This window comes from Hemicordylus capensis, chromosome 4, assembly GCF_027244095.1.
Source record: "Hemicordylus capensis ecotype Gifberg chromosome 4, rHemCap1.1.pri, whole genome shotgun sequence".
Lineage (NCBI taxonomy): Eukaryota > Metazoa > Chordata > Lepidosauria > Squamata > Cordylidae > Hemicordylus > Hemicordylus capensis.
Window position 1 is genome coordinate 298,082,273 of NC_069660.1, and position 13,235 is coordinate 298,095,507.

General features: G+C 46.4%; 1 long non-coding RNA gene across 6 annotated transcripts in view; it reads right to left on the bottom strand.

Annotated features, from left to right (window-relative positions):
- LOC128325282 (uncharacterized) overlaps positions 1-13,235 on the bottom strand; it is a 138,675-nt gene that overhangs the window by 53,622 nt on the left and 71,818 nt on the right. For 2 of the 6 annotated variants that reach the window (XR_008307345.1, XR_008307343.1), the window contains one exon: positions 3,359-3,427. The exons of the other annotated variants lie outside the window; for them this stretch is intronic. This is a non-coding gene — a long non-coding RNA (uncharacterized LOC128325282). The remainder of the gene's footprint in view (positions 1-3,358; positions 3,428-13,235) is intronic. 6 annotated transcript variants of the gene reach the window in all.

A 13,235-nucleotide genomic window follows, 5' to 3' on the forward strand; every position in this document is an offset into this window, starting at 1 on the left:
GGTGGGCTAGAGAGGTTCTTTAAGATAGAGGAGCAAGATTTCAGAAATGAGAGAAAGGGATAGGTTCAGCCCTGAAGAAGCCAGGCAAGAGGCTATATCACCTTTCCTGAAGAGGGGAACACCAAGGTGGAGTTTCTTGTGGCAGTCTGCTGGGGTCCAGAGTGAGAGGCACAAAGGAACACTGCGTCACGAGGAAGCAAACTGAGTCATGGAATGAGGGATACTTATATCCCAAAATGTGCCTTGAGGGCACTTGTCTTTTGTCCTGTTCTGCTGAACAGGGGAGCCCAGACAACCTTTTTTGGAAAGCATTGTGTCTTAGTCCTTCCTGGGTAGGAATGTGTGTAAATCGCCTATGGCATTCAAGGCTGATTGTGAGGACAACTGGAGTGTTCAGGTAAGTTTAAAGAATATCATGTGCTGGAGAGGACTCTCCCAATAATTCTGTCAACAGTTTTGATGGGCACCTCTTCAAAGTTACAACACTAACTCATCCCTATGAACAACTGCGTAGCTGTAACTGAGATTTTTGCACAACCTGATGTGTTGTTCTCTAGTTTTACTGTTTTGATTTTGTTTTGTTTTATGCTGATTTATATTTTGATGTGTAGGTTGACTGGTCATTGGCTGTAATAAATTATTACTTACTTACTTACTTACTTACAACTCATCCCTATTGTAAGGGAGGCTGCAGTTGCACTTGTCTTAACTGTCTTTTCTGCCTTCCTTTCCTGGCCTGATTACTTCATTAACAACACGTGTTATCTCTTTTGCAAGAGGAAGAGGGGAGTTTTAGATTTCATTCCAAGGCTGAAATGATCTTGAATGCCAGACACTTGCAGTAGCTAGTCTTGGAGTCTGCTTAGTCAAGCCCACTCACAGAAAAAGGGAGTATGGCTCTAATCCCCTTTCCAATTTGTGGGGCTTGCAGCCAAATCTAAGGGCAACCATTCCATAGCCAACAAAGTGACTTGTCCCTATGTATAACATAAACTGGGAACTCATATTGCGGTGCAGCTCCTGAGCATAGCAAAAGTGCAATCTCCAAGCCTGGAGATGCAGTTGCAACCAGGGAGGCTTCTGGGAGCGGGCAGAATAAGCTCAGCTGGTATCAGGGTCCAGAAGGTGGTGCTGGGGGACTACTGCTCATCTCCTTGGCCATTGGCTTGTGGGGTCCAAAAGGGTTTGGTTCTGTCCCCCATGCTGTTCAACATCTACATGAAACCCCAGGGAGAGGTCATCCGGGGACTTGGACTGAGTTGTCAGTAATATGCAGATGACATTCAGCTCTATCTCTCCTTATCACCTGATCTTACAGAGGCAGTGCAGGGGCATAGCCACCGTTGTGACAATAGGTTCAAAGAACCCGGGCCACCAAAGAAAAGGGCCACTGAAGCCCTGTGGCTCAGGCTCTGGAGGATCCCAGAGCGAACTCCCCCCTCCCATGCCCAGGCTGCTCCTAGAGAAAGGGGAAAACGTCCTATCGGGCAGCCGGCACTGCCTGAAATATCAGCTGGAGTGTTTGCACAGGCTGTTGGTAGCCTGGGTGCAAGCAGGGAGTTCAGTCTGAGCTCCTCTGGAGCCCGAGCCACGCCCCCATGCACGTGACATCACATGCACAGGTGTATGTGGAGGGGGCCACCGAGTGGGGCTGGTCTCAGGCTGCCGTTTGGCTGGCTCCGTGGCTCAGGCAGTGGATGACCTGAGTTGGGGGCTGGATGCTGTGATAGGCTAGCAAACTGAGATTGAACCCAGACAATTCGGAGGTGCTGTTGGTCAGAAGGAGAGCCAATCAGGAAGAAGGGATTTGACTGGTTCTGGGTGAGGTTGCACTCCCCTTGAAAGAGCAGGTATGCAGCTTGGGTGTACTGCTGGACCTGTCTCTGCTTTTGGATGCTCAGGTGGCCAGGGGTGCTTTTGCATAGCTTCAGCTAGTGCACCAGCTGCGTCCCTTTCTTGATAAGGCAGATCTGGCCACGGTTACCCACTCCTTAGCCACTTCATGGCAGGATTACTGTAACAAACTCTTTGTGGGGCTGCCCTTGAGGAATATTTAGAAACTGCAGCTAGTGCAAAATGCAGCAGCTAGGATTTTATCTGGAGCTGCCCACTGGGGTCATATTACACCCACTCTGAAAGAGCTGCTCTAGTTACCAATTTGTTTCCAGGTCCAATTCAAGGTGCTGGTTTTGACCTTAATTCTACTTTTGGTGGTTTGGGCCCTTAATGAGTTGGGCCCTGGATATCTGAAGGACCGCCTGCTCCCAAGGGTTCCTGCCTGCTTGACAAGATCATCGGAGGGGGCTCTGCTCTGCGGGCCAATGGTGAGAGAGGCTCGGCTGTCAAGCACACAGGAGAAGGCCTTCTCAATCATTCCCCCCAGGCTTTGGGAAGCTCTTCTGGCTGGTATCCACTCCTCAGCCTCCATCATAGTTCTTCGAAAATGAGTAAAGATGTGGCTCTAGCTATACTTTTTGTATTTTAAGCGTGTGTTGTTTTAATTATATTGTAAAATGCTTTGGGATTATTTTAATGAAAAGCGGTATAGAAATCAAGAAATAAATAAATACCTTCCCCACGACTTTGCACTGGAGCAGAACAGTGCTGTTCAGAACACTGTCAGCCATGTTTACCTGGATATAGCACATTGAGCAATACTCCAACCCCCTGCATTGTCTTGCACAGTAAATGAGCCACTGAAGACCCAACACCCACCTCAGGTTCTGACCCTTTTTTTAAAATGTCAAAACTATTTCAACACTTTGACTATTTTAACACTTTAATTTTACTGCTGGCTGACCTGACAGGGTAGTTGTCAGGATTACCAAGATGTGCATGAGCACTCAAGAGTACTATATATTCTACGTGGTTATCATTATTATTATTTGATACCGTACCCTCAGTGTGTACATATCACCTTAATGAACTTTATAGGATTCCCCGTGGATTATTTTTGCAAATAGTGAATCCAGCATACATGGGGAGGGTTGTTGTTTCACGTAACAAATGATCAACACACATATGTGACTTCTTTTCTCTTTAATCATCCCATAGCTACAATGCGAGACTTTAAAAAAAAACTCACCAAACAAAATGATAGGAATCAAAAGACATTTTTTTTAGCCTTGTAAATTTCTGGAATACTAGCTGGTAAGTGTTTCAATATTCCTTGATTATATCCAGACGACAAGGACTGCAAGAGCAGTCTTCCCTTTTCTTTATGTCCCCTGAAACTTCCAGCTAATGCAAGGAAGTGCTGACATGTGAAGGAAAGGTGGAGCAGTTAGCCCGATACCTCAAAATATCCTAAACGGTTCTGGTTCAAGACAATGCCAGCCAGTTAATAATTAATTCAAACCTGTTTCCCCATCCATCACTGACGGTCCATGTGGTATAGCAGCAGCATAGAAATGTTGATGAAAGGCACCTGTAAAATTGATGAGGGAGCTTTATCGGCATTCCTTTAAACACATGTTTGGAACGAGTATGCTTGTTTTTAGTTCAGTACATACCTCCAGAGATCAGGGCCTTGGTGTAGTGGCAGGGAGTCTTTAACTTTCTGCTTCACCTATAGTCCCAATTTGGATTCTCTACCCCCACCTCCCACCTTTTCCCTTGGCAAAAAAAACCAAAACCTTCCATTGATGCCAATGAAACTAAACCAGCAGGTTTTTTGACTATCTAATTTCTGGGGTTTGTGAAAAGGAAATCTATCATTACAATTCACTGCAACCCAATAGCCTCCCCAGTGTCACATTTAGTACTGAATCTAATGAACAGTATATAACATAATTCAGTACTGATTCTAATAATAACATATATATATAGTTATATAGTTATCTAGTTACAGTTATATATATAGTTATATACATAACTTATATGAATTGCATTATATTTTTTATATTTCAAAAACAGTTGTAATATATTCTGCATTATAGTAAAGGCTTGCAGTATCCATTGTGATGTATGAATAACAGCATCTTGGAAGGCACACATGGAATGTTGAGAAGTGTCTTCCTTCCCAGCACTTTCACTATTGAACTGCACTTCCCAGCACTCTGTGCGCACCTTCAAAGATGGCACCAGGGCTTAACAGGGCTCCTTCTAAGGCGTGCACATGTATGAGCACTCACACATTTTTTGATGTCCACTGAGTTAATTTTAGATCCCGCTCAGGTTGAATCGGGAAGGCCCCACCCTGAATGCATGTGCACACACACTGCCTTGATACTGCCGCCCAGAACAAATCTAATTCTGCACACAAATGAAAAAAATTAGAGAGAACACTGCTCTATTGTGCTTTTGGTGTGTACCGCACACACACACACCCCGCAACACATGAACACAAGCACTGGGGAAAGCATAGCACAGCAAGGAGGTGAGAAATGGCCCTCACATTGGAGATTTTTTGTCATAGTGGGCCCCACTTGAAGAACAGTAAAGATCACTGGTCTGTGTTTTCCCATTGTAAAAATGAATACTCCCCCACCCACCTCCCCAAGGAGATAGAAGAGAGAAATTGGCAAGCTGGGAATTGTGGGATAGGTAGAGCTTTGTGAACAGACAGTTTAGCCTATTTACTGTCTGTTCACAAAACTCTACTTAGCTGAGATTATCTCCATGTTTTGTTTTGTTTTTAATTTATAAAATAGTGTAATTAAAGTGGCCTGCTCCACTGAAGCCAATTGGACTCTCTGATTGCAGAAGTCAAGTGCAGTTTTCCTGTCTGCATTCTGACAGTGGCTGATGGGCAGCAAGCACACTGCCCACTGAGGTAATTTCAAAGCAGTCACGTAGGGAGGGCATAGGTGGCCTGTTCATGGTCCACCTGCCCCCCAGCCCACTGGCAACCCCCCCATGGTGCCCCTTCTCTTTCTACCATGTGTGTTGTCAATGGCGGCAGAGCGGTGGGATGCTCCCTCAAGGAGGCTGCCGCTGCTGCACACACAGCGGGGAGAAAAGGGGTGCCAGGGGGCTGCCCCCAGGTGCCCATCACAGTGAGCACAGTAGCCCTGATGGCAGTTGAGCACAGGTTCTTGGAACCCGTGTGCACAGTTACAGTTCCCTCCCTGGCTTCTCCAAGATAGGGCTGAGAGAGATTCCTGCCTGCAACCTTGGAGAAGCCCCTGCCACTTTGTGCAGACAATACTGAGCCAGATAGACCAATGGTCTGACTCGGTAGATGGCAGCTTCCTATGTTCCTTGTAGGCACCGTAACTGACGGCACTTTGGGCAATTTGAGTGTGGAAGACAGTGCCCATTTTTTGATGAAGTGTTTCACATAATGCAGACCCTTGAGAGTTCTGTGTGCTGTACTTTATTGCACATTAAAAACATGATGTTAATAAATTCCAGCTCCCTATAAATTACCCTGATAGAAGTGCTTTGCCCATTTATTCTAAATGGCCAATGCAAGCCATTAACATGCACTGCTTCTCCAAAAGGCCACCAGTATAAGTCTTTTGCATTCTTCCCATTAATGATCAACATGTGAAACTTTCTACCCCACTAAGAACAGCTTAAATCACAAATAATGCCATCTATCACTGCTAATGGATTTGTGGCTCCAAAGATTGGGAGGAGCTGTTTTTGGTAGGATTTTTTAAAAAAAAACACGCTGCCTTTTATTTTCATATTGTATTTTCTACTTGAGGCAGCCCAAATATATTCCCCACATCTACATGGATACACATATTTCTTTTCTCTCCAAACATGAAAAAGTCCTAAAGATTTATGGTGCTCTTTTCATGTAACATTTGAAATATGATAAGTTTTGTTTTGCTGCATTATATAAATCTCTGCCATTTCAAATAATAACTGAATCCCACAAATTCAATTAAATCAAAATGAGAGGATTGAGTTGGGTCTCCTTTAATATTTTGGATGTTAAGCATTGCTTAATGCAGGATAAATGACAGCCTCATAAGAGAGTCTATAAAAAATCTAAAGGTTCTGGAAGATAAGCATTATGGGTAAAGTCACTCGACCATATTCTGACAAAGGGGCTCAGGTACTTTTCAGGCTTTAGAGCAGGGCTGCACAATGTTGGCCTTCCAGCTGTTGGACTACAACTCCCATCATCCCTGACAATTGACCATTATGGTTGGGGGTAATGGGAGTTGTCGTCCAACAAAAGCTGGAGGGCCAAAGTTGTGCAGCCTTGCTTTAGAGCAGTGATTCTCAAACTTGGGTCCTCAGGTGTTATTGGACTTCAACTCCCATAATCCCCAACCAAAGGCCACTGAGGCTGGGGATTATGGGAGCTGAAGTCCAATAACACCTGAGGACCCAAGTTTGAGAATCCCTGCTTTAGAGTGAGTAAGGCCAGGTTGAGACGTAGCACAGAACCACAGGTCCAATGGAGCCATGGTTCCGTGCCCCCTTCCCCACTCTCTCCCGTCCCGTCCACATTCAGATGTTGGGGAGAGGGGCCTCTCTGCTGTCAGTGAAACTGCAGAGAGGTGGGGGAGCTGGCTGTGCAGGCTTCCTTCTTGGCAGAAGCACAGCCCACACAGCCAATTAGGCCAGAGTGAGGGAGGAGCTTCCTCCCTCAACTCTGGTCCCGTCGGGCCCAAATTGCTCCGCCAGTGTTGTACATAATGCTGGCACTGCAAAACTGGAGTTAAGGGCAGCGAAACTCCACTCTGACTGAAGGTACAGAGTGGAGTTTGGCAAGGGAAAACACAGATCCCTTTTCGCTCTTAACTCCGGTTATTATTATATTATTATTATTATTATTATTATTATTACATTTATATCCCGCTCTTCCTCCAAGGAGCCCAGAGCGGTGTACTACATATTTGAGTTTCTCGTCGCAACAACCCTGTGAAGTAGGGTAGGCTGAGAGAGAAGCGACTGGCCCAGAGTCGCCCAGCTAGTTTCATGGCTGAATGGGGATTTGAACTCGGGTCTCCCCGGTCCTAGTCCAGCACTCTAACCACTACACCACGCTGGCTCTCACGCTGGTTTGCCAGGTTTGGACGTGCCACTTCAGAAACCAGAGGTGAGGGGACCTCCGATTTCATTTTTTGTCTGAACACAGCCTAAGAGTTGGGCTGAGCAGTGTTGGAGATCTGACTCCATCGGCATCCATTCTCAGCACCACAATTCCTATTTGCCACTAGGAACGTTAGGAGTAGAGGTAGAGAATATAGAACTGCCCCCTTGGTCTCTCTTTCCCTGTCACTCTACTTCAAGTCTCTAAAGATTGGTAGACTGATATTCTAAGGACACTCCCTTCTTCTCTCTGTTCTAGTACAGGGCGGCTGCAGGCTTTCTGTCTGGTACTTCTTAAAAAAAACTCTTACATGTTTTATACTTAAGACAATTGTCTGCAGAACTCATCTATGAGCTCTGTTATCGTCAAACTGGGTTTCTCTGCTAAATAAGGGGTTGATTCAAATTCTCCCCTACAAGCAACAGGTCCACCTCTGCCTCCCCTAGTCTGTTTCCCCTATTCTTCCAGACGGGACACACAGCAGCCAACCCCAACAGTGGTCTACGGCCCACAGGCGCCTTGGCTTGCAGATATTTGCTCCATCACTTTTCGATCAAATCCTAGATTGAAGTACTTTCAGAACTGTACATTATGTCTAAAGTTATACTATCTGAAGATCAAAAAACAAGGGGAGAGAAGGCCAGTGGCAGCCTGTACGGTTGGGATGCGGAGCAGAGGGGTGGAAAATAAGCCACAGATGCGGCTTATTTCCACTCTTTTTGCCTTGCCCTGCTGTGGCATTAATCCCAGCTGCACAGGCTGGTCACTTCTCAGGTTGGGGCACTGGGCCAATGACCAGCCCACATGCCTGGTGCCCTGGTGGGGGAGAGTGAGGCAGCTGGGGTGGACTGAAAAGAGTTGAAATGAGCCACACTTGCAGCTTGTTTTCCGACCTCCCTGCCAGCGTTCCCTCTAAGGCGTGTGCATATGCATGCGCTCACAAGTTTTTGATGTCCACTCAATTAATTTTATATCCCATACAGGCTGAATCAGGAAAGCTCCACCGCCCCCGAATGTATGTGCACACACACTCTTTGATACTGCTGCCCAGAACAAAACTCATTCCGCGCACAGACGAAAAAAATGAGAGAGAACACTGCTCCCTGCCCCAGCCATACAGGCTGCTACTGGTACAAATGATCAATCAACAAGATGAGGCCAGAAGAGACCCCACTGACATTTTATGTGGACACTGAACTTGGCTTCTTCTAATGCCATTCTGTATCATCGGCTGGCGTCCTTGGTGCTAATTGTGGTTCCCTGAGGAGTACAAGGTGCTCCCAGTTAGCAATGCAGATGCAAGAAAATTTGCAGAGTGTGGCAGCTGTGTCAATGGGACCTGGAATACACAAAGGCTGTTCACACAAGCAGCCCTACATAAGCCTGCACAGCCCTACCTGGGCAGGGCTGCTCTTGTGAGGCGCTGGGATTGAGGCTGATCCCAGTGCTGCTCTGCCGGGTTGCCCAGGATATCCCCCCAGCCTTTTACTGAGGTTAGGCTCAGTCCCTGGTCGTGTGTCTGCTTGGGCTGCCTGCAGCCTTAGTGGACACAGAGGCAGGTGTGGGATTTCTGGAGGCCAGGTTGTGTTTCCCCAGCCTCCAGAATCATGCCTTGCTCATGGCAGTGCCGGTCATGTGGGCATATGAACCGCATGGCCTCAAGACCATACCAGATCATCTAGGGTGGAAGGTAGGTGCTATTCTGCCTCACACACACCCCATCCTCCCCGCCCCACTTAAAGGTTGTGTGCAAGACTTCACAGTCTCATCCAACCCTGTCAAAGTGGGTCATCTGTACAATTATTTGTTAACCAGGTAAAGCAGAACTCCTGGTCGAGCAGACGAACCTATACACATCTATGCAGGCAATACACTGAGCCAAGTTATGAGGGGCCTAAAGCTAATGGGAGAGAATGACTGGAATGAAGGGCCTAACATAGAACCTAAAAACATGAAGGCTTAAGGTTTACAACCTCATTAGTCTAGGCGTTAACCCGGCCTTGCACAAACACACACAAGTTGGGAGCAGTGCCCACCACCACCGTTGTGCTTTCTTCCATGCACAGTCAATGCTGAATGTCTAAAAGCACCTATGGACAACTATAGATAAATGAACCTGCATTCAGTTAATTTATGACTGTCTTAACGATATCGCTGCTCTAACGTTTCTCAAGATTCCAGCCCTTACCATAAATTTTAAGTACACATGAGGACAAGCTGGGGTTCCCTTTGCACAGTGGCCTAAGAGAAAACCAAGGTGGAAATTGGACTGCTTTGTAATTCAAGCTCTTTCTTCTCCCCAACCTACCCACCCCTTACTCTATTGATCCACAAACACTTGCTGGTTAATGAATTAAATATTTAGGCACTTCTGTTTAAAAATACTGTTTTAATTACCAGCATTATATGTTAGAAAATAAACCAATGAAAGTCCCTTTCTTATTTACTCCAGTGTTTTATTTTCCTATGAACTGTTTAAATATTAGTACTACCAGGATCTCTCGATCTCTCTCTCTGCCCCCAGCGCTCATCTCTACGTAAAATTCAATTTACAACCTGCTACATTCTTCCTTAGCTTTTTATGGATTACATCTTGAAATCACATTAATCTAACTCCCATTACTTTGTTCTAATTTCACCTACCATCCTCCAGAGTAACTAAATTCATTTGTTTGGAAATGCTCCCCTAAGGGTTGCTTAATGAATCATGGCAGAGCCCAGCCAGAAAAGAAACCAGGGCAACCCCTACGTCCAAGGCCTTACAGAAGTGGTAAACCAAAGTCTGCATTATACCACATCAGACTGCAGGTGGACGCTGAACTCACATAACTAAATGTTCCTCTAGACAAAAAATGGGGTGTGAGGGAACCATCCAAGTCGAAAACTAAGACCGGGCTAGAACCTGACATCCCTGACTTAGAACTGCTTCCTGGAATGCTTGTGTGATGCTACTACCATTATTATTGGAATAATAACATTATTCTTAATAATTTGAAAGTTAAATGGCCAGTGTGTCCCCTCTTAGCTGAGAGGTGGTATGCTAGATATTTAACGTGGGTCCAAGAAGTGTTTCGGAAATCTGACAGAGGTTCACTATGGCAAGAGTGATTTTAGTCAGAATTCTGCTTGTTAGGGGGACCTTTCTTAATGGAAGTCTTTTTGATAACAGATCTGACATGCCTGTTGGACTACACAGCCCCACTAAAAGGCAACCTAGGGATATTGTTTCACCACTGAGAAGGTATGTGAAAAGTAGGTGAAAACAGCAGCATAAAGGCCTTCTTTAATAATGCAACTATTGATTTCTAACAACTCACTGAAAATGCCCAGTGCATAAAACTTAAATATAAACTGGCAGGAGGGGGAAGATACCCCCACACCCACACCCCTACCTTAATTGCATACTATTTCCTAATTTTTAATCCACCTGGGCCTACGAGTGTTCAGGCCCCTGAGGAAATCAAATAGGCCCAACCATTCTCACAGGCTTCTCCTGCAAAACAGAAACTGTTTCCCCAGTTGTCTCACATGACTGTTCTCATCCTGAGGTATTCTGGCTTTGGTTCTTTAAGAGGAAATACACAACGTTAGGAGAGACTGGTACATCGAGACAACTGGAAACATTTCACATATTTAGCTCATGAAATTCAAATGTGAGGATTTCCTTTAAGAACAACTTTCTCCTGCAGACAGAAAAACCAGAGATTTATTGATTCCCTGATGGACCACCACGCACATCTGATGGGGTGCATTCAACATGCTGGGCCACAAATTTGTTGAGAGCCTGCAACCAATGAAGAAGCAAACTACTGCATGGATTACTACAGCACCCACTGGATGAATCCTCACAAGAGAAAATCTGCAAGAACATTACTCTTTATTAGCTGGTGGTAGCATTTGGAGGTTGCTCCAAATGTGGGGTGGTACACATTGGTCTGAGACAAAAGGAACAAACATGTTTCATCATGAGAAGCATTAGCTTTCTATCTGAAACTTGGACAAAGATGGAATACGCATCTTTGAACCATCCACAACTAACCATAGCACTGGAAGGAAGTATGACTGTTGTTTTATCACCCAGAAAGAACTGTCATGTATTTGTTCCGCAGTGCAGTCCTTTATTAACTATCCTTTCTGCATAATAAAACATGTGCTCCAACCATGGTGTGTGTGTGTGTGTGTATACCGCCCCATCCAAATTACTCTGGGCAGTGCACAGCAGCAAAAAACAAAACCCACGTCGGTCATTTTAGAAACAATCAAAATAAAACAATTTTTAAAAACAGTTTAAAACCATCTATATATTTAATTCTCTTAGCCGGTGCGTGTCCTGGATTTGACGGCGGAACTCTCATGAGACATCATGAGAGTTCCTGGGCCCAGTGAGAGTTGAGGGGACAGAAGAAATGGTGTGGGGGGGGGGGGCAGGCCGCAAGCAAAACAGCCAGAAGAGGGCCAGGCCAGGCCATCCCAGGTATGGAAGAGGCAGTGGAGGCGGCCCCCCCACCTGGCGGGAGGTGGCAGGACAGCCTGTCCTGGCCAGGCCATGAGAGGTATGAGAGGCAGCGGCAGCCTGAGCAAGCGGGAGGCAGAGGTTGCGGGATGGCCTGGCCTGGCCAGGCTAGGCCATCCCAGCTATGAGAGGCGGCGACGGCAGCTGCCCAACCAAGTGGGAGGCGGAGGTGGTGGGACAGCCTGGCCGGGCCGTCCAAGATATGGATGAGGCAGCGGCCCAGCCGGGACTGGTCGCCGGAGGCAGGAGGCATCAGAGGCCAGGATGGGAAACTTTTCAGCCCGGCAACGCCGCCCTGGTAAGAAGGACCTTGCTATGGTGGGAGGGGGAGGGGGCAAGAGAGAGTGGGGGAGGAGGCAGAGGGAGGGGGAGGGGAGGGGTGAAGAGAGTGGGTCTGGAGGGAGGGGGCAAGAGAGAGTGGGGGAGGAGGCAGAGGGAGGGGGAGGGGGCAAAGAGAGTGGGTCTGGAGGGAGGGGGAGGAGTGGGAGGGAGGCAGGAGGGAGTGTGGCAGGAGGGTGGAGGGAGGAGGCAAGAGAGAGTGGGGCAGGAGGGAGTGGGAGGGGGCAATAGAGAGTAGGGCAGGAGGGTGGAGGGAGGGGACAAGAGAGAGTGGGGCAGGAGCGGGGGAACAGCAGGCCCCCCAAAAGCACAAAGATGCTCTGTGTGGGTCAGCTAGTTAACAATCAAAACATTAAAACCAGTTTTAAAACCCTGGAAAGCCAGGGCAAACAGATAGGCTTTAAGGGCTCTCTGGAAGGCCACCAATGAAGTCAAACTACAGATTTCTGCCAGGAGTGCATTCCGCAGCCCAGGAGCAGCTACAGAAAGCCCAGTTCCAAGTCACCACCAGACGTACCCGTGGTAACTGGAGACGGACCTCCACAGATGACCTTAATGTGCAGTGGGGATATAAATGAATTGAGGGAGGGAACACTTTACTGAAGTGAAATCCATGTGAAAGTGAAAGTGAAAGCCTCAACCCGGTTGAGTGCCCCAACACTAGGATGCGTATGCTTGCCAACCAGGTATGCAGTATGGTTATCTGGAAAACCATCAAAATCCAGGATCTGCTCAGTTGTGCCTATGACCCACCAGATTTTGCACTGCTCTACCTATAAGCCAAGGGGAAAAAGGAGGAGGGGGGATCCACGGTAACACAAAGAGAAAAACAAAACGTGAACAGAATGATCTAATAGGCAATTAAATAAAAATAAGATTTAATCATATAACATACTAGACATGATATAAGATATGCCCCAAACCAGTATATATACAAAAAGCGTATGACTGAAATATGCTATACACAAACCAGCCAGGTAAACATCTACAAACAGCACATATGAATGAGTGAATACAATACACATAGACAAACAGTAAGTAGTAAACTTCCATTAGTCCAGAATCTAGTGGAAGCAAAAAAACCCAACAACCAGAAGTTGGCATCAATATATGGCTCTCTAAATGAGAGCCAGTGTGGTGTAGTGGTCAGAGTGCTGGACTAAGACCAGGGAGAGCCAAGTTCAAATCCCCATTCAGCCATGAGACTTGCTGGGTGACTCTGGGCCGGTCACTTCTCTCTCAGCCTAACCTACTTCACAGGGTTGTTGTGAAAGACAAACTCAAGTATGTAGTACACCGCTCTGGGCTCCTTGGAGGAAGAGCGGGATATAAAATGTAAAAACAAACAAACAAACAAACAAACAAATAAATAAATAGCTCACGTTC